Source organism: Camelus bactrianus, chromosome 4, assembly GCF_048773025.1.
Source record: "Camelus bactrianus isolate YW-2024 breed Bactrian camel chromosome 4, ASM4877302v1, whole genome shotgun sequence".
Lineage (NCBI taxonomy): Eukaryota > Metazoa > Chordata > Mammalia > Artiodactyla > Camelidae > Camelus > Camelus bactrianus.
In genome coordinates this window covers 88,318,165-88,336,156 of record NC_133542.1, presented here as the reverse complement: position 1 = coordinate 88,336,156, position 17,992 = coordinate 88,318,165, and the positions used below count along the sequence as shown (strand labels likewise).

Genomic DNA, 17,992 nt, shown 5'->3' with positions numbered 1-17,992 from the left:
AGTAAAAAGGAACGACTCTGAAGGCATCCTGAACGTCGTCTACGGCAACTTCCACAAGCCGCTGGACGAGGTGGGTTAGTGTCCAGTCCCCAGTCAGTAGGTCTAGTCCGAGGGCCTCAAGTCCTTGGTCTGGGGGTCCAAGAGCACGGTCATCTCTCAGGAGCAGATCAGGGGACGTAGGAGAGCTCGGCAGCCGTGGGGAGGGGCCCCAGCAGCCGGGCGGCGCTCCTGCTGATGTTCCCATGGCAGAAGCCCCGCCCCCGGCCAGGGGAAGCCCCGCCCCCGTGGCCCCACCCCGTCCACTCACTGTCCTCCCTTTGAAGTTGGCTCCCAGCCAGGGGGGCGGAGCCTAACCCGAAGCCAAGCCCTCCTCTCGGCTTCTCGGGAGCCCTTCGCCCCTCCCGTCCGCCTTCCACGCTCCTTATCAGCGGTCTCTGAATGTCGTAAAGGATCTCCTCGCCCGCTGTTTAAACGTACTGGTTGGTAGCTTGAAGCGTACTCTTTGGCACTTGACATTCAGATTCAGCCTACCCTTCCCAGGGTTATTTTTATGATATAAATGCCTTCCTCACCATACACACACCCATAAACACACAAAGTCAGAAACACGCACTCATACACGCACAAACCCACATTCATATACACACACTAACACACCCTGACTACACAAACACAAAGTCACAAGCACACACACACATAACACAAACAAGTACATGCAAACACACACACTTACACACACACACACACACACACACACACACTGTAGAGTCACCATTTGCTGAATAAATCTTCCTGGGGTTTGCACAACGGTGTCCTCGCTCTGGTTTTCCCATTACAAGTCTATTGCACCTTTTGTAGTTCTTAGATATTCTATTTTGGGGTTATTTTTCCCTAGTCTTTTACTCTCTGCTTTTCAGTTTTTGAGGTTTCCATTGAGATATCCTCTAGCTCGGAGATTCTTTTTTCAGCTATGCCCAATCGACAAATAAGCCCATCAAAGGCATCCTTCATTTCTGTCACAGTGTTTTTGATATCTACCATTTTTACTTTTTGGTTCTTTTTTAGAATTTCTATTTCTCGGCTTACGTTTCCCATCTATCCTTGCATGCTGTCTACTTGATCTATTAGAGCGCCAAGCATGTTCATCGTGGTTGTTTTAGATTCCCAGTCTGAGAATTCCAACATTCCTGCCACGTCTGAGTCTGGTTTTGATGCTTTCTCTGTCTCTTCAAATTGTGTTGTTTGCCCTTTAGAACGCCTTGTAATTTTTTCTTTGTAGCTAGACATGATGTGCAAGGCAAAAGGAACTGCTGTAAATGGGTGTTTACTAACGTAGTGATGAGGTATGGGGGGAGGGGACGCTTTCTACAGTCACGTGATTGGGTCTCAGTCTTTAAGTGAGTTTGTGCCTCTGGACTGTGGGACCTCATATGTGCTTCGGAGTCTTCCTCTTACTCTCTGCCCTCTCCCGCCGACCTCCACCAGCCCTGCATTCGGAGGAACAGGAAAGCTCGAGGAGACTGGAGGTGGGTGTTTTCATTCTCACAGGGAGTTAGGCTCTGACAAAAATCCAGCATGTTAGTCTCTGGTTAAATAGTTTCTCCTGAGGGAATAACCTTGTTAAGAACAGAACACTCTGGTGTATTTGAACGTGGTTTCTCGTCACTCTGCTGTAAGCATGAGGGAGTTCTCTCGGATAGGCATTGTGAGAAGCTGGTAGAGCTCCTGGAGGTAAAACTCATAAAAACATGGGGTCTCCCTACGACTGAATCTCCCCCCTGGAGTTGTTTTTTTTTTTTTTTTTAACTCCAGGCTTGTCCACACTGAGCCTCCATCAATTCATCAAAACAGGTGAGTTTTCCTGCTCTGGCACTCGTTCCCATGGAGATTGCTGCTCATGGTTTTCTGCTCTGGTAAGACTTTCTGTTATTTTTTTTTTAATGGCGGTACTGGTGATCGAACCTAGGACCTCATGCATGCTAAGCATGTGCTCTACCACTGAGCTGTGTTCCTGGCCCTGCTCTGATAGGTTTTATTCTCTGTATATACCAGTTTGTCTCTCCAATTTTAGGGCCAGTGGTTTGCCCTGTGACCTCACTTTTCTGATGGATCTAAGAAGAACTTTTAATTTTCTAGTTTGTTCAGCTTTTTTAATTTATTATTAGGATGGCAACTTCTAAGCTTGTTATCTGCCAGATTGAAAACCAGAAGTCTCCCATGAGATTTTTAATCTTTAGCAGTGGGACTTTCACAAATATGAGTAGTATGAGGCAAGTATGGAACAGCAGTAACTTGGAGCAGGTAGATAAGGTGTAGTTCCACCAACGAGAAGACTTGGATGCTTATAGTCTTGTAGGACAGACTCAAAAGAACAAAGACTTGAACAAGAATGGTCATAGCAGTATTATTCATAATAGACCAAAACTGGAAACAATTCAAATGTCCATCAACTGGTGAATGGGCAAAAAATGTAGTATGTCCATGCAATGGAATAATATTCCACAATGAAATAGATAGCAGATACGTGATGAGACTTGGGAATGTATTAGCAAAATGTTCTAAAAGTGATTTATGGTAATGATTGCCCAACTTGGTAAGTTTACCAAAAAAAAAATTATTGAACACTTGAAATTGATGAATTATATGATATGTAAAATATACCTCAATATAGTATTTTGTTTTAATTCCAAAATTCAGTTTGTATTTTAAAATCCTGTTTGCATGACTCTGCCTCCCAGCCTCAGCAAGTCGGTAGATGGACCATTTCATCTGATTACTGCTGAAGGATTTACACAAAAGATGCAGAAATTTCAAATACGGAGCTAACACTTTGAATCCCACAAGACCAACCCAGAAAGCTTTTTTTTTTTTTTAATTAACAAGTCTCTGGCTTTGATCCACCTACAAGGTGTTCATATTTCTGTAGACTGGGTTCTAATTGATCAGGATTTTTATCCTATTTTCTTCTTCTTCCTCAAGAATCTCCTCCTGGGGAAAGAGACAGACAGACAGAAGCATTTGAGGCAACCTCAGATAGCAACCCTATCCATCCCTGCACTCCCCATCACCTAGGAGCTCCATATTTACAAGCTGAATAAAAAGGCAGGCAGGGCATTTATATTTCACTGGGGAAGCATACATGGCCCCCTGCCCAAGCACCTCCAAACAGAGCAGCTGGTTAAACACAGCACCAGTGAGTCAAATTTGTGTTTGCAGGGGAAACAAATAATTAAAACAGATCAAAGACTCAATGTGATAATTAGAAACATGCTCGTCAGTCACTGCTGAGGCTCTCCACTGTCAAAGATGGAGAAAAAGCCACAGGCACTGTTTTCAGACTGTCCTCAAGCCCCACCCCCATGCATTGGGTTTAGTTTTCTTTTTCTACCGATGGGCGATCGTTTCTGCTTGCCATATTTGCAAACCAAAGGATCTGTCCTCTTCTTTCTCAGCCTGGTGGCCTCTCAAACATCCTTTCAAGACAACCTCAAATGCCACATCCTCTGGGAAGCTGGTCCCGGTCCCACAGGAGAGGCTGCCAACACCACTGCCAGACCTTACGCCCCACAAGGGTAAAGCCTGTGTCACTCACCTCCGTGGACTTCTTCCTGGCATCCAGCTCACTCAGACACACACCAGTAACTCTACAGTGACGGTATCTCGTCCCCTCTTAGAAGGGCCCACAACACGCCCCACTGCCTCACGTGTCCAGCCTCCACTCGCCTCTCGATCCCCAGAGGAAACATTCAGACCGACTACTCGCTCCATCTCTAAAGTGTCTGCACCAGTTCTCACAGACTTGCTCCCCGTCTACAAGAGGAGACACCCTTCCTCCTCTTCAAAGCCACGCCTTCCATTCTATCCTTTTCCATTTCTTTGTTTTATCAAATATCCGAAGTCTCTCCTGATGCTTCGACCTCTCCCTGCTTTCCTTCTTACCTCGGTCTCTCAGCAGACACCAGTCAACGGAGCCCTAGACCTCTGTCTCACACACTCACAGGTACACACGCGCACACAAGGCACTCGGTGACAAGGGAAGGGAGGCAGGAAGGGAGGCTGAGGAGGGGGAACCAAAGAGGGACGATCCAGGAGTCACTTAACAGCATCATACCACCTACCTGTGGGCCAGACGCTGACGGCCGTGGTCCCCACTCTGACAGGTGCCCAGGCCTGATGGCTGCATCTCCAAAATGATTCTTGAATCCTTCTCTCCTGCCACGACTTCTCTGGCTCTCCAAGTCCCTGACAGGCAACAACAGAGAGCTGCCTCCTGAACTCACTGACTCCAGCCTCACCTTCAGGTGACATCTGATCACGTCACCTGCTCATACACCTTCGCTGGCTCCCCATCTCTTGGAGATCAATGTCCACCACTTCTAAAGTCAGCACCCGGAGCCTTCCTGCCACCCCCTACCCTCAGTCCAGCCCCACCAGTCAACTTGCCCCCTCTTACCTCCACCATGCCCGCATGCTCTGGGCCTCCACACGTGGTTTTTCCCTTTCTCATCTTTCAAGATCCAGCCTCCTTTCCTCGTGCACACAGCACAATCCCAAATTTAGCACTTCCCACCCTGCCTGGGTGCTTGTCTGTCTCCATCCAAACGGTAAGAATCCTTAAAGCAGGGACTCGAATTTGCTCATCTTCACTTTGCAGGGCCTCGTGCAAGGCCTGGCACATAGTAGGCATCTTAATAGATTTTAATATTACTCAGTTATGGTAAAGCCAGCAGACCAGGAGAGGATTGCCATTGGAAAAATAGTTGGTTACTCGCAGTTCCTAAGAGAAGAGGGAGGGCACCCGACACTCAGGGGCCACACAGAGTAGCACCAGAATCCGTCAGGAGGCAGAGGGAGTGAGGGGACGAGGTGGACAAGAACCTTTATTGTGGTTTCCATGGAAAGTCATGGTAGGGTAAGTGGGCTTAAAATTGGCTCGTTTGAATAATTCCAGAATACTCTGGGGTGTAGGGCTCTTCCTAGTCACCTGGCATCTGGCCCTCGGGTGATAAGGCCAATAGATATTGGTCCCAAGTGTGAAAATCCAGTAAGGGAGGTAGTTAGGGGGTAGACTCTGGATCAGTTGCTTTGGAATTAGAAAGGCAGCCCTGGGAGGAGGACTCCTCCCCAGGACGTGGGAGGCAGCAAAGGAGATGGGATGCCAAAGCAAGGTGATTCAGGCATAGCATCGGTTTGTCCAGAACAAGGTGTGTCTGACATTTGCATGCAGGGCAGACGTTAAAGCATGACATTTACAGGATGCCAGAAACATGGTTAATACAGTGGCTGCTTAAAGAAAGTAGAAATAATGACCAAGTGGATGGATGGAACAGTGGTTCGATGGGTGAATATATGGATGGGTGGGTGGATGGATAGATGGATGAGTGAGTGTGTGAATGGGTGGATGGGTAGGTCGGTGGGTGGATGGATGAATAGATGACTCACATGCTAATAGTTTTGGGTGTCTAGAGAGATCACTAAAACATTTAGATTTTCCATCCTTTAGTTTTTTTACATATTTCAAATATGGGAAAATTAGGATTTGTCTGTAAACAATTTTCAGAAAGACTTGAGAAATAACAACAGTTTGTTTTTTTTTCATAGCCTGGCCATGGTTACATATATTTTACAGATACCGTTTATTCACAATCTTTCTTTCTAATTTTGGTTAAACATAAAACTTACTATAGTCCTAAGTTAGGGCAGAGGGGTGGGGAGTGAGGGGAGTGTGGAATCTGTATTCACCATCCAGTAAATGCAGTGAAACTGCATTGTCCTGGTTTTGAAGAGCTCATTTGTGCTGAGACAGTCTGAGACCTGGGGTGGGATGTTCAAGGTCAGAAATAAAGAGGATTTTAGGAAAACTGAGCCTGAGAATGGTTCAGTGGCTTCAGAAATGACTACACCGAGGCTGAAACCCCATGTGCCTGAAGCCTGATGCCCGACCATCTCTCTGTCTCTCTGCAGCTGCAAATATAAATTTTTTGCCCCCAACTAACAAAGTCCTGATGATTTCAAACCGAGTGCAAAGATGTTTCAAAAGGAAGCCGCGCTCTGAAAACAGAGCTCAAAATCCAACTCTCAGATGCATCCCAGAAATATCCCTGCCATGCAGCCCCTACTTTAATGGGTTTTACGCCATTTTAAGGGGATTTTAACTTTTTTACATCGGCATTACCAATCTCATTTAAAAAATACCCTGCCAGTTTACATAAGCCGAGTTAGTATAAACCCAACAAATACAAAAAGAAGAGAGATTGCATTTATAAGATGGAATATGGCAAACCATGGCTGCTACTGAGATCTCATTTTCGGATGGTTCCAGTCTTCCCTCGGAAAAGCGTTGGAGGACATCTAAGATGCTCGGAAGGCGAATGTGAAACTGAGATTTCCACTGTTCCCAGAAAGAAAGCCGCCGGGACTTGTGTAGCGTGCGAGGCCTTTAGCTGGGAGCTAATAAAAAGTGGGGCAATAAAACACATTATTGCCGTCAGGACAAGAGAGACGGTATTTGGTTAAGCAGGCCAGAAAGTTTATTGCCTGTTTCTCAGGCTCCAGTTCATTAAGCGTCGCTGTTGAAAACCACGGTGGATCCGAGTTCTCAGTGACGTGGACTCTCCTGGTGGTGAGAGATTCGGGGAACCGCAGACTAAACCTGTTTTGTCTTTTCCCCACAGGGCGACAGAGCACAGGGAGCAGACCCCGGGCAGTCAGCACACCCAGCGCCTCAATCCGGGGACACGCAACAACGTTACACAAACAATGAGGCATTGTCAGGGGCCTGAGGGGACTCCAGCCTCCAACAGTAAAATCACATCCCCTCCAATTTTGTTCGTTCATTGCTATTTTCTCTGTGCTGGGTTAACTGCAGCAGCTGGACCACAGGGGCAGTCACTGTCTCCCCTTAGGGACCATGTTTCTTCTTTCTGCCCTGCCACCATCCCTGCACCAGGGTAAATTTGCTAACTTGCAGGAAAACTTCCAATTAAACAAACAAAAAAATCCTACCCCCTACCCCCGTTCCTCAAAATTCCTTGAAGAATTTCAAATTCAAGCCGCAGCACCTATTAAAAACAGTCCCAGCTGACTGCGATGCACAGGCCAGGACTGAGAGCCCTGAATATTATCTCTACATATTATATAGAAGTTGCTACACTAAAATAATACTTTGCATAAGCTGGGTTAGTTTGAATGTGGACTAGATATTAGATGACATTATGAAATGATCGGTGATTTTCTCAGGTGTGATGGCAGCCCTGTGGTTTAGGAAAACAGAAATACACACTCATAGAGACAGAGAAATCATATAGAGCAAAACGGAAATCACTGAATCTACATGGAGGCTATGTGGGTGTTCATTTCACTATTATTCCAACTTGTTGCTCACTTCGAACATTTTCATAACAAAAAGTTGAAATAAGGAAACAAACACATATTGTTATTATTGCTGCTATAAAATATTTATTATAACTACTATTTATAACAAGGAGAAAAAATTTAAATTTTTATGACCCGAAGATTTCCCATGTCAAGATATGCTATCAGAATTCTAAGAGAAGATTAACCCAGAAAGTGACCCCAAAAAGTGTGCTCTGGGGTGACGGTGGGGATGTGAGGCTCCTTCTCTGTGGGGTCGTGTGTCCTTTGCACAGACTTCGGGGAAAGCAGGTCAGGAATGTTCGTCAAAAGCATTTCCCCAGCAATTTCACTGCTAAGATTTAAGCCTGAGCAAGTAAGCAAACAAAGAGGGCTAAGATGTACACATAAGGATGTTCAGTGTAGCACAGTTTATAAAAGAAAAAACAGCTGGCCACCAACCAACCATCTGTCGCTCGGGGTCTGACATGGCCACACGGGGGACAAAGACTAAGGCTCAGCCGTCACAGTTTAGGACAGAGGTCTGCAATTTAGGATAGCGATCTCTGTGTGGTAACCTGCGGGCTGATGTCCACAGCTGAGAAAGGCAGGTTAGGTGGAGACAGGCAGACAGATACAGACAGGGAGACGGTATACGTTTACCTTTTTTTTTTTTTTTTTTATCTTCGGTCTTTGTTTCCAGAAAAATTTTTAATGGTCATTTATTTCTTTTGTAATTAGTGGGGAAACCCATTTGGGAACTAAAGGGACCCATGTCTGGTGACCCAGAGTAAATCAGTGGGGCACAGCACTTGTCACACGACCCTGCCTGTCCCCAAGGAGGGGAAGGATCGTTCTTGCCAGTTTCCTGGTCACAGGCCCTGGGGGAACACAGGAACCAGGACCCCCTTCCAGGGACCAGAGAGAGAACCCAGCCACCCAGCCCTCAGGCTTCTCGGGAAGAAGAAAGAGCCTGCGGCGTCATCCTCCCCTCCTCCCTCCTGGCTGCCAGGCTGCATTTCATAGTTTGACTGAAAGTGTGCCATCCAGTCTGTCTCTCCACAAACAAACGGAATATTCTGAGCTTCCAGCATTTGGAGGCACACAGCTTGCATCTTTTTACGAAGAAAAATAAACACTGTGTCTGGTAACAACCGAGTCCTGACGGAGAAAACACGCCTGCATCCAAATCGACTCGAGCAGCCCGGGGGCCGCAGACTCCAGGCAGGTGAGGACCAGCTGGGCGGCGGGGATGGGGCCCCGGCTGGGGGCGGGGAGCGTTCGGGAGGACACCCTTCGCTGGTCACGTCCCCACAGTTCCTGAAGAACAAAAGGCACAAGTTGTTTATTCCAATGGCGGCAGTCAGTGGCGGCGCCCGACTCCCTCTGAGCTCCCGGGTCACGACTCCCATCATTCGGTTTGGCCCCCTTCCCGCCCCCGTCCCCCATCCTCCAGCTGCTCTGGGGACCAGCAGGAATGGACAACCACTCACACAGAATTTTCCAACTCATTCCTTAGGACAGTTCAGCAGTGGTTCTCAAAGTGCGGTCCCCGGACCGGCAGCATCCCCACGTGGGCGGGGAGGGGGCGGGGGGGGAGGGGGGAAGGGGCAAAGGGCAAACAGCCGGCCACAGGAATCTGCACCCGCTTACAAATTGTCCAGAAGGCTCACCCTGTGGGTTCTGCTGATGCCCCTTCGACCAGGACTGTGTTCCATGGACACTGCTCACTGCAAGGAAGGCTGGGCAATGTAGCTTTTTCACTGGGCCCATTTAGTTGGGATGCGCGCGCGCGCGCGCACGCACGCATCCCCAATAAACCAGGGCTCAGCCAGGGAGGAAGCTGGGAAAGAAGGCTGCGGGGAGGTGAGGTGGGCGTGCCTGCTGCGGTCATTTTCTGTCCCTTCCTCATCCTTCCTCTCTCGGGCTCTTATAGCAAAAGGACTAAGGAGATCAGGTCCACCATCTACCCTGGAGACTGGAGGGCGCTGGGGTCGTCAGCTTTCCTGCAGGGTCCATCCACGTCCCTGATCGCCTTCCGCATAAAGGTGGGAGAAGGTAACACCCCCCCCCCCGACTCTCTTCTCATCTTTGGCTGATACTCTTTTGCAGGCATCTCACTGCTGACGCTAGAGAGCTGTCCTCACCGTTCCTCGCAAGAGCGGCTTCCGTAGGAGCTACCTGCGGTCGCATCCCCGTCTGTCCTGAGCGGGAGCTCTGTGTGCGGTGCCCGCAGGGAAGGCATCTTCCTCCGGCCCGCACAGCCATGCCTGAGCCCAGGCCTCCCTCTGCTGACCTCTCCGGTCTTCTCGTTCCCTCTTTCCACGTTCTGCACTGACCAGACTGAGCACCTGTAGCTTCTCCCAGACCTTGCGCCTGTCCCCCTCCAGACTTTTGTACGTTCTCTTCCTGCTGCTCAGAGTTCTCTTCCCTGGCTTCAGAGTCTGAAGTTCATCCGGCAGGTCACAGCTTAGTCATAAATTCCTCCAGAAAGGCTGGCCTAACCACACAAGCCCGGGTGAGATGCCGGTCCCCTGAGCTCCCTTTGTCCACCCCAGCCTGCTTAGCCTTCGTTCATTGGTGCTCTTGCCCACAACCCCTCCATCAATGACTCGAGACTAAAGCTGGACCAGCAGACAAAGCAAGCGGGTCTGGATACAAACAGCAGCAATAGACAGGAGCCACGTTCTTGTAATAAGAGGGCATCCTTCTTGTAAGGATAAACCGATCTAACTGTCACCTGGCACCAGGATCACCAGATGGGATATTTTTGAGACTCTTTCTTTCACAAAGAGAAGTCATTGGGCTATAGTTGCTAAATGAACAGTGAGAGGAAGAGGGGAGGAAACTGAGTCCATCTCCAAATTTTGCATGACAGCCAAGAAATTACCATCCACCCCCACCAAAGCTGACCAACACCCTTCCCCTGACAGCAATGGGCCACAGGATTCCCACACCAGGCTCTGAAAGCAGGGTCTCTCCTATGGGTGCCTGTTTCCCTGCCTTCTGCCTGGGGGTTTCCTATAAAAGCATCACATGTCCCTGAAAATGATAATCAACTATCTCCAGGCTCCTGTTATAAACAGAGACACCCAGGCCATGATGGGGAAGCCATTGTCTTGCACCTAAATGCCAAAGCTGGCCAGGGCTGTCCTGGGGGGAGTGCGAACCTTCCTCAGTCCCCAGTCAGCACAGGACCTCACTCATCTGCAGATAAAGCCTCCATTTACTGAAGAGATGGATTCCTGCTCCCAAGGGAACAGAGCAAATCACAGTCATGCCATTCCTCCTCCTTCACCACACCTCCTGTGACTTTATTTCTTTGGGGTGCTCTTCCTCACTCAAAGGCCATAGGCCAGAGAAGCTGGGGAGACCTTGGTAACAGGTGTTCCTAAGTAAACAATGGGGGTAAGTCAAACATGGTAAAGGAAAAAAACAATGTCAAAGGACAAGAGAGACAGGAACAAATACTCATTTAACCTAGTATGTGCCGTGCACCATAACACTCATTATCTTAGGGCCCACAGCAGTCTTCTGCGATAGGTATTACCATGTAACAAATGAGATAATCGAAAATCAGAGAGGTTCAGTAATTTGTCCAAGGTCACACAGCAGAGGCAGGTAATCCCAATAGGATCACCTTTTTTTTTTTTTTTTTTTCTCTCTCCTCACTTTCATGGGGCTGGGCTTCTGCTCCTCTGCAGTGTGAAGTCCATCCGCTATCAGAAGACCCCTCCTCCCCGGCCACCAGCTCACTCACTCCCATCTAGGCCGCTGGCTTGTGGGAACCTTCATGTCTGTTTGACAAACTGCAGGAGAGAACTCTGCTCCAGGCCCTGGTCAAGCTGCAAAGCTTTTTGGAATGAAGAGTTTAAAACTCACCTTTTTGAATGATCTCAACTCTGAGAGAAACAGATACAAACCAGAATTCTTTGGCTGTGGTCTGTTGGACTATCTGGACACTTTCCCCAGCATGTGACATCATTTTCCTTCCAGATTTCAGTGTTAAAAATAGCCTGGCAAACCCTTTGTACTATTGTCTCCTTCAAACACAATGTGGATTGTGTGTGTTGTTTACCACTTGAAGAAATGCTTTGTGACACAAGATATGCGGACAGGCTGTTCCAGTGGCCAAGGGGACCCAGAGACTCGGACTTACACTGAACACTCATGCACCTGCACGCACGCACATAGGCTGCACTAACCTAGTTCAGCCTTCAAACAACCGGCTGCTAAGTCTCCTTCAAACAACCCTGTGAGGTGATCAAATTGACCAAAACTCGGCAGGAAGCCCCATTTTCTCTCTCCCATTTGTGTAGCTCAGGCAAGAGCCTGATCAGAAAGAATTTAAAAATTTTTTTAAATTTTTATTGAAGTTGATTTACAGTGTGTTGGTTTCAGGTGTATAGCAAAGCAATTCAGTTATACATACATATATTCTTTTTCAGATTTGTTTCCATTATATGTTATTATAAGATATTGAATATAGTTCCCTGTGCTATATAGTAGGTCTCTGTTGTTTATCTATTTCATATGTAGTAGTGTGTATCTGTTGATCCCAAACTCCTAATTTATCCCTCCACCCTCCTCTTTTCCCTTTGTTAACCGTAAGTTTGTCTTCTATGTCTGTGAATCTCTTTCTGTTTTGTAAGTAAGTTCATTTGTATTAGTTTTTAGATTCCACATATAAGTGATAGCATATGACATTTGTCTTTCTCTTTCTGGCTTACTTCACTTAGTATGATAATCTCTAGGTCCATCCATGTTGCTGCAAACAGTATTATTTCATTCTTTTGTACGGCTGAGTAATATTCCATTGTATAAATACACTACATCTTCTTTATCCATTCATCTGTTGATGTCTGATCAGGAAGAATTTTATGCCGTCTTAAAATTTCTAACTGCTTTTCTGCTGGACGGTTGCGGCACATTTTGCTCAAGAAAGAGTCTTGAGTCTTTGTTCAAGAAAGAGTCCTGGATCATTAAAGGTGAGGCAGGAGACCTTCTTGGCCCCAGACCTTAACAAAGGCCTCTCCCTCTCTAACCACTTTCGACACAGAACAGGCTGCTGGACAGACGTGAAGACACTTGCTGTGGAGCCAGAACACCTCCTGGGAGCCCAGGGATGGGGAGCTGACCTGAGTCTTTGAAGCTCACAATACTAGAGCCTCTTGGTCGGACTAGAACATTCTAGCCATGGTAGCTGGCAGGACAGGAACACGAGCTTGTCAGAAACAGGCGTTCAACTGACAAGCCCGGCTCAAGCCAAGCTGGCGGGGCAGTCCTCCTGAACCAGTTGCCCTGAGCAAACCCGGCAGAATCTTCAGCCAAGTGCGTAAGTGGCTTCCCTCAGAGACCCCCAGAGGCTGCCAGGATCTGAGCACAGGGCTGGGGAGGGAAAGTCCTGACATTTGGAAACAGAATTGATCCCTTTAAACAGAACAAACCCCAGGTGGCAGGGAAACCCCAAGAAAGGGGGTCCTGGACATTCTGTAAGGTGGGCCAGCGGGTGATGGTGGCTCATTGTCAATATTACAGGAAGACATCACTCCTGGGTCTGTGCCCCAAGCTGCTACATCGGGGTTACACCTCATGCCTCACACTCGACCTGTATAAACACAGAGAGACTGGGGTGTCCCCTGCTGGGCTTTTCCCCCCTCCAAAGACTTAGCGCTTTGCCTGCTCCTGGGGAAGTGGGTGCAGACTGTGAAAACGAGTCCCATTGAGGGTCACCAGGTTGTGCACAGGACGCCCAGTCAACCTGGAGCTTCAGATAAACAATGAATAAGTTCTTAGTGCAAGAATTCCCCAAGTATCACGCTGCTGTTTATCTGACATTCAAGGTTAACTGGGCATCCTCTCTTTTTGTTTGCGAATCCGGCAGCCCTAGCCTCACTGCTGAATCTGCCGGGAGGGGGGTCCTCTTTGCCGTGTTCTTCCCATGCAAGTAACACAGCCCTCCGCCTTCTTTCTGTGAATCAGAGGCAGCGGTTGGGCTGAGCAAGGATGATGGTTCCCACTGTTATGGGTGTGATTGAGGAGGTGGTGGTTGAACCCCAAGTCAGCCCTGGTCTTCAGGGCCTCACTCCTCCAGTGTGTGGGGGTAAGGAGCTTGGAGAGGCAAACAAGCAAGTGTTTCTTTAGTTCGTGGGGTCCCAGCGTGCCCTCTTCCTGTTGGTTGCCTCTGCTTCTCGGGCTAAGAGTTCGGGGGAAGGTTTAGTCCAGCTGTAAACCTCCCGGTTGGTTGGCGCTGGCTCACAGGGGAGAGCGGTTCGTGCCCTCTGGGGCAGCTGTTTCAGAGGCCTGGGTCTGGGTCCTCCACAGGGCCCTGTGGGGTCCTCCTCATGGCCCAGTTCCTGCAGTCTCCTAGTGCCCTCAGCTGGGTCCACCAGCATCCGGCGCGCAGCCTTCCACAACTGCTCCCGTAGCTCCCCATCGCTGGGTGCACCGACACCTGAACATCCCTGCTCACCTTTCCTGTTCGGTCCATTGGCTCAGCAGACATTGTTCATTGGTAATCCCGCATGCATTGAAGGCACAGGTATGACCACAGTTAGTAAAAACAGCCGGAAAATGCCACCTTTCTGATATTAAAAAGTTAAAATGGCCAAGATCACTCCAACAAAATGCAACATTGTCGTAGATTCAAAAAGCAAGGGAAGTAAGACTCTGTGGCTGAGAGCACTACGGACGTGTGCAGTTCTCTCTGAAGAACGTCTGTATGCTGTAAATAGCCCCGCACAAACACGGACACCAAAGCCCGCTGAGCTTTTAAGCCCAACCGGGTCCAAGCGCCCGGCAGTCATAAAAGACAGCACTGGGCTGTTTCATGATTTCATCTGCTATGTTTCCATCTCTTTCCCCCAGACTTAAACCAAACTATTGTTCCACACTGAGGATCAATCACATGGAGAGCCTTAAAATTTAACCATTCTGCACCATTTGACTTTTCTAAATGAGGAAAGTGTCTTGCCCTCATCCTTGTGCTCCACTAACTCAAAGGGGGATTAAAATAAACTTTCCACATGTTCACAAACAACCCAAAGCAGCACCTTGAAGCTGATGCCAAACACGAAAACGTCTCGCTCCAGCAATAGGAGCGGTGGTCAGTGTTCTTCATCAAAGGGGTCCAGGGGCGGCTTCGTTAGACACACTGAGAGCTCAGCCCATGGGAGCTGGACGGCTGTGGGTTGTGTCTGCTTCCCCTCCTCTTCTTTTCCTTGTTTCCTTCCCCTGGATTAGGTTTCTGATGCTACACGTTAAGCAGATTAAAATTACTCCAAATGTAGTCGATTAAAACAACATAATGTGTTATCTCAGTTTCTCCCAGTCAGAGGTCAGGACCCAGCTAGGCTTGGAGGGCACGGGCCCACGTCCAGGATCATTCAAGTTGTTGGCAGAATTCCTTCGCGTGGAGGACTGAAGCCCCCACTCCTTTACTTGGGGCCAGGGTCCCCCCCAGCTCCCAGAGGCCACCGGCATCCCCCAGCTCACAGCCTCCCGGCTCCACCTCCAAAGCCAGTGACAGCGCTTCCGATCTCTCTGACCCATCTTTCTGCCTCATTTCTGAGTCTTCTGCTTTCCTCTCTTGCTTTTAAGGGTTTGTGTGATTACTTCGGCACATCCCGACAATCCAGCATAATGTCCCTATTCTGAGGTCATTTGGTTGATTACTTTAATTACACCTGCAAATCCTTTCACTAGTACCTAGATTAGTGCTTGACTGAATAACCGGGGAATGGAAATCCTTGGAGGGGAGTGGGGGGAGACATCACTAGAATCCTGCCAACCACACTCTTCTTCCTCTCCCATTTACTAACTTGTTTTTTTAGTTTAATTTTCTTCTTTGCATAGACAGAGATCCAAGCAATTTTAATACAAAGTTCACTTCCTTTCCACTCTTCTGACGTGAGGGGTATTGGAGTGGCAGCACCTCTGCCCTGGCAGGGAAAGCACTGGGCCGGCCACCAGATGCGTGGCCTGTGGCCTCGGCCGGGCGTGCACGGCAGGATAGCCGGCACCCGTCACTTCCACCTGCCAAGGCTTGGCTTCCTTGGCTGCAAAACGGGGGTGAGGAATACCACTCATAGGGCTTCAAGCACAGTGTAACAAGGTAGGGTATTTGCAAATGACTTGTAGCCCTAAACTGCTTTGCACAAGTGTACATGCATGGAAGAACACCCAAACTGGCCATTCCGTTCAAACACCACTCCTTTTGCAAAGTCTTCTCCAAGAGCAGAGCCCCTGGGACTGGGCATGGGCCGTCCTGAATAAAATCGGACCCTCTTGCGGGGGGAGAGCAGAGAACGCTGCTGCCCCAGCAGTTAAGGGCTGTGCACACACAGCGGGTATCGCACGATGATCAGGGACACGCAAAGTTGTTTCAGAGAGAATAAGCAAAATCTTACCCAAAATTCCCAACACGTAAAATTACACACAAGTAGCACTTTTCAGCCTCAGCCAGAGGGAGGGGTGAGAACTCTGGGTCCCCATCTGCTTAGCCTCTTCCTCTCCACTCCCTATCGGCAGGTTTGAGCACACACGCACACACCACACTACACACACACCACATACCTGTAGTCACACACCACACCACATACACACCCACAGCATAAACAATCACACACCGCACATACAATCCACACATCATAGACACTCCCCACATACACATACACACCACTCCCCCACCACACACACCACATACACAACACACACCATGTACACTCACCCTCACCACATACACACACACTACATACAAACATACCACATGCACATACACCTCAGCACACACAACACATACACCATACAACCACACACTACACCCACCACATATAGGCACAACTCACCACACACATCACACATACATGCAGATCACACCACACACACCACATACACATACACATCACACAATCATATACCCCAGCACACACACCACTTACACATATACAGCACACAACATACACACACACACACACACACACACACAAACACACACACACCACACATCACTCATGCAATACCTCTTAACAGGAGATAAACTAGAAATTTTTAGACCAGGAGAAGCATTATGTAAAAATGGTACCATTTGTTCAAATAACTTGGTCGATAAGGGAATCTTTTGTAAAGACAGGGATTTTTTTCTCAGGGAACATGGCCAAAGTCACTGTGACAGGTGCAATGTGCAAGCCTCACAGGGACCCGATGGGGTGCCCCCAGGAAACAGCCGGTCCTGGTGGCGGACACTGTGTTTCTGTCTCTCCGACTCGAGGAGGAGAGAGCCCCACCCAGAGCTGGAGTTCTGGTCTTTCCGCAGCCACCCCGTACTCACAGAACCAGAACTTCCTCCTCCTCCGCCCGGATTCGGCCAATAGCCACGACTGAAGTGGAGACACCTGAAGGTACAAGAGACGCTGGGAGGCGGGATGTCCTCACTCCGGGTGCGGGACGGCAGGGGGAGAGGGCAGTTCAAGGTGCAGGGGGGACTGCGGGCCCAGGAAGGACGGACAGCAGGGCAGACGGCCCTCTGGCGACCCCAGGAAGTGAGGGAGACAAAGCAAGGGCTCAGCGCCCCATTTTCTCTCCTTCCTTCTGATCCGCATCTACCAGGCACACTTTTCTGAGCGCCTCAGTACAGACACTGAAGCCGCAGCCCACCCAGGGGGTGCTGTCCCGGACCCCAAGCCCCAGTGGCAGGCAAGCAGGGCCTGGCCCCGCTGGAGAGGACGGGTGTCCGGCCCCACTGTCTCCCGGTGGGACAGGAAGGCGGCGCCTGCCGGCCTCACAGGTTTCCCAGACCCCGGCCCCAAAAGGGAGACGGTACGGACAACGGGAGCCCCCAGGTCCTGCCTTTCCTCCTCTTCCCTCTCCCTCTCCGCCCCCACCACCCCCTTTCTTTCTTTCCCTCCTCATCAGTCCCATTTAGTCAATCCACAGATGCTAACCCAACATTTCCTTCCCCAGTCCCCCTGAGACGGCTTCAGAGTTCCAGTTCTGGGAGGTGGTGAGGCCAGTTCAGTGAGAGATGGATAGTGACAGCGATGTTAGTAACACTAACAGGGCACAGCACCACTTAGGACGCTTGACGCAGTTCGGCGATCAGTCCTCAGCCTCACGCGGCGAGGAGGCTCCAGGTCCCAGTCTTGGCCCGCGCGGGCACCGTCCCCGGCAACGCGGCGTGACAGACCGCGCCAGACCGCGGTGGCCTTCAACCGCGAGGACTCAGTCTTGCCGCCAGCGGTCTGCAGGCCGGCTTTGGTTCGGCGGGTGTAGCCTGGCTCAGCCGGGTGGGGGTCTGCGTCCTGCAGCCCGTGAGCTGGGCTGGGCTCCATGCGCTTTATTTTGCCAATAACTCAATCATAAACGAATACAAAGGTGGAGTGTTTAGGTCATCTCACTCTTGTTTTGTATTACAAAATGCCTATATTCTTCTAACTAAAATTCAGTCTAGAAAAACAAGTATTTGTGGGTGTTGGCTCTGTCAGTTACAGTCATAATGAAACTGCAGAATAAGTTATCTTCCCAGTAAAAACATAAATTCTTTCAAGAAAGTGGAACAGAAAGGCACTTTAGGTAAGTCAGTCTGAGACAAAATGCAATTTAAGTAGGTGTGCTAGACAAACAAACCTCTTTTCCCTCATCA

General features: G+C 49.1%; 1 long non-coding RNA gene across 1 annotated transcript; it reads left to right on the top strand.

Annotated features, from left to right (window-relative positions):
* Positions 1 to 1,540: 1,540 nt before the first annotated feature.
* LOC105078792 (uncharacterized) lies at positions 1,541 to 17,727 on the top strand. Its single transcript, XR_012506734.1, has 3 exons — positions 1,541 to 1,851; positions 6,675 to 8,581; positions 9,290 to 17,727. It is a non-coding gene; the product is annotated as an uncharacterized LOC105078792 (long non-coding RNA).
* The last annotated feature ends 265 nt before the right edge of the window (positions 17,728 to 17,992 follow it).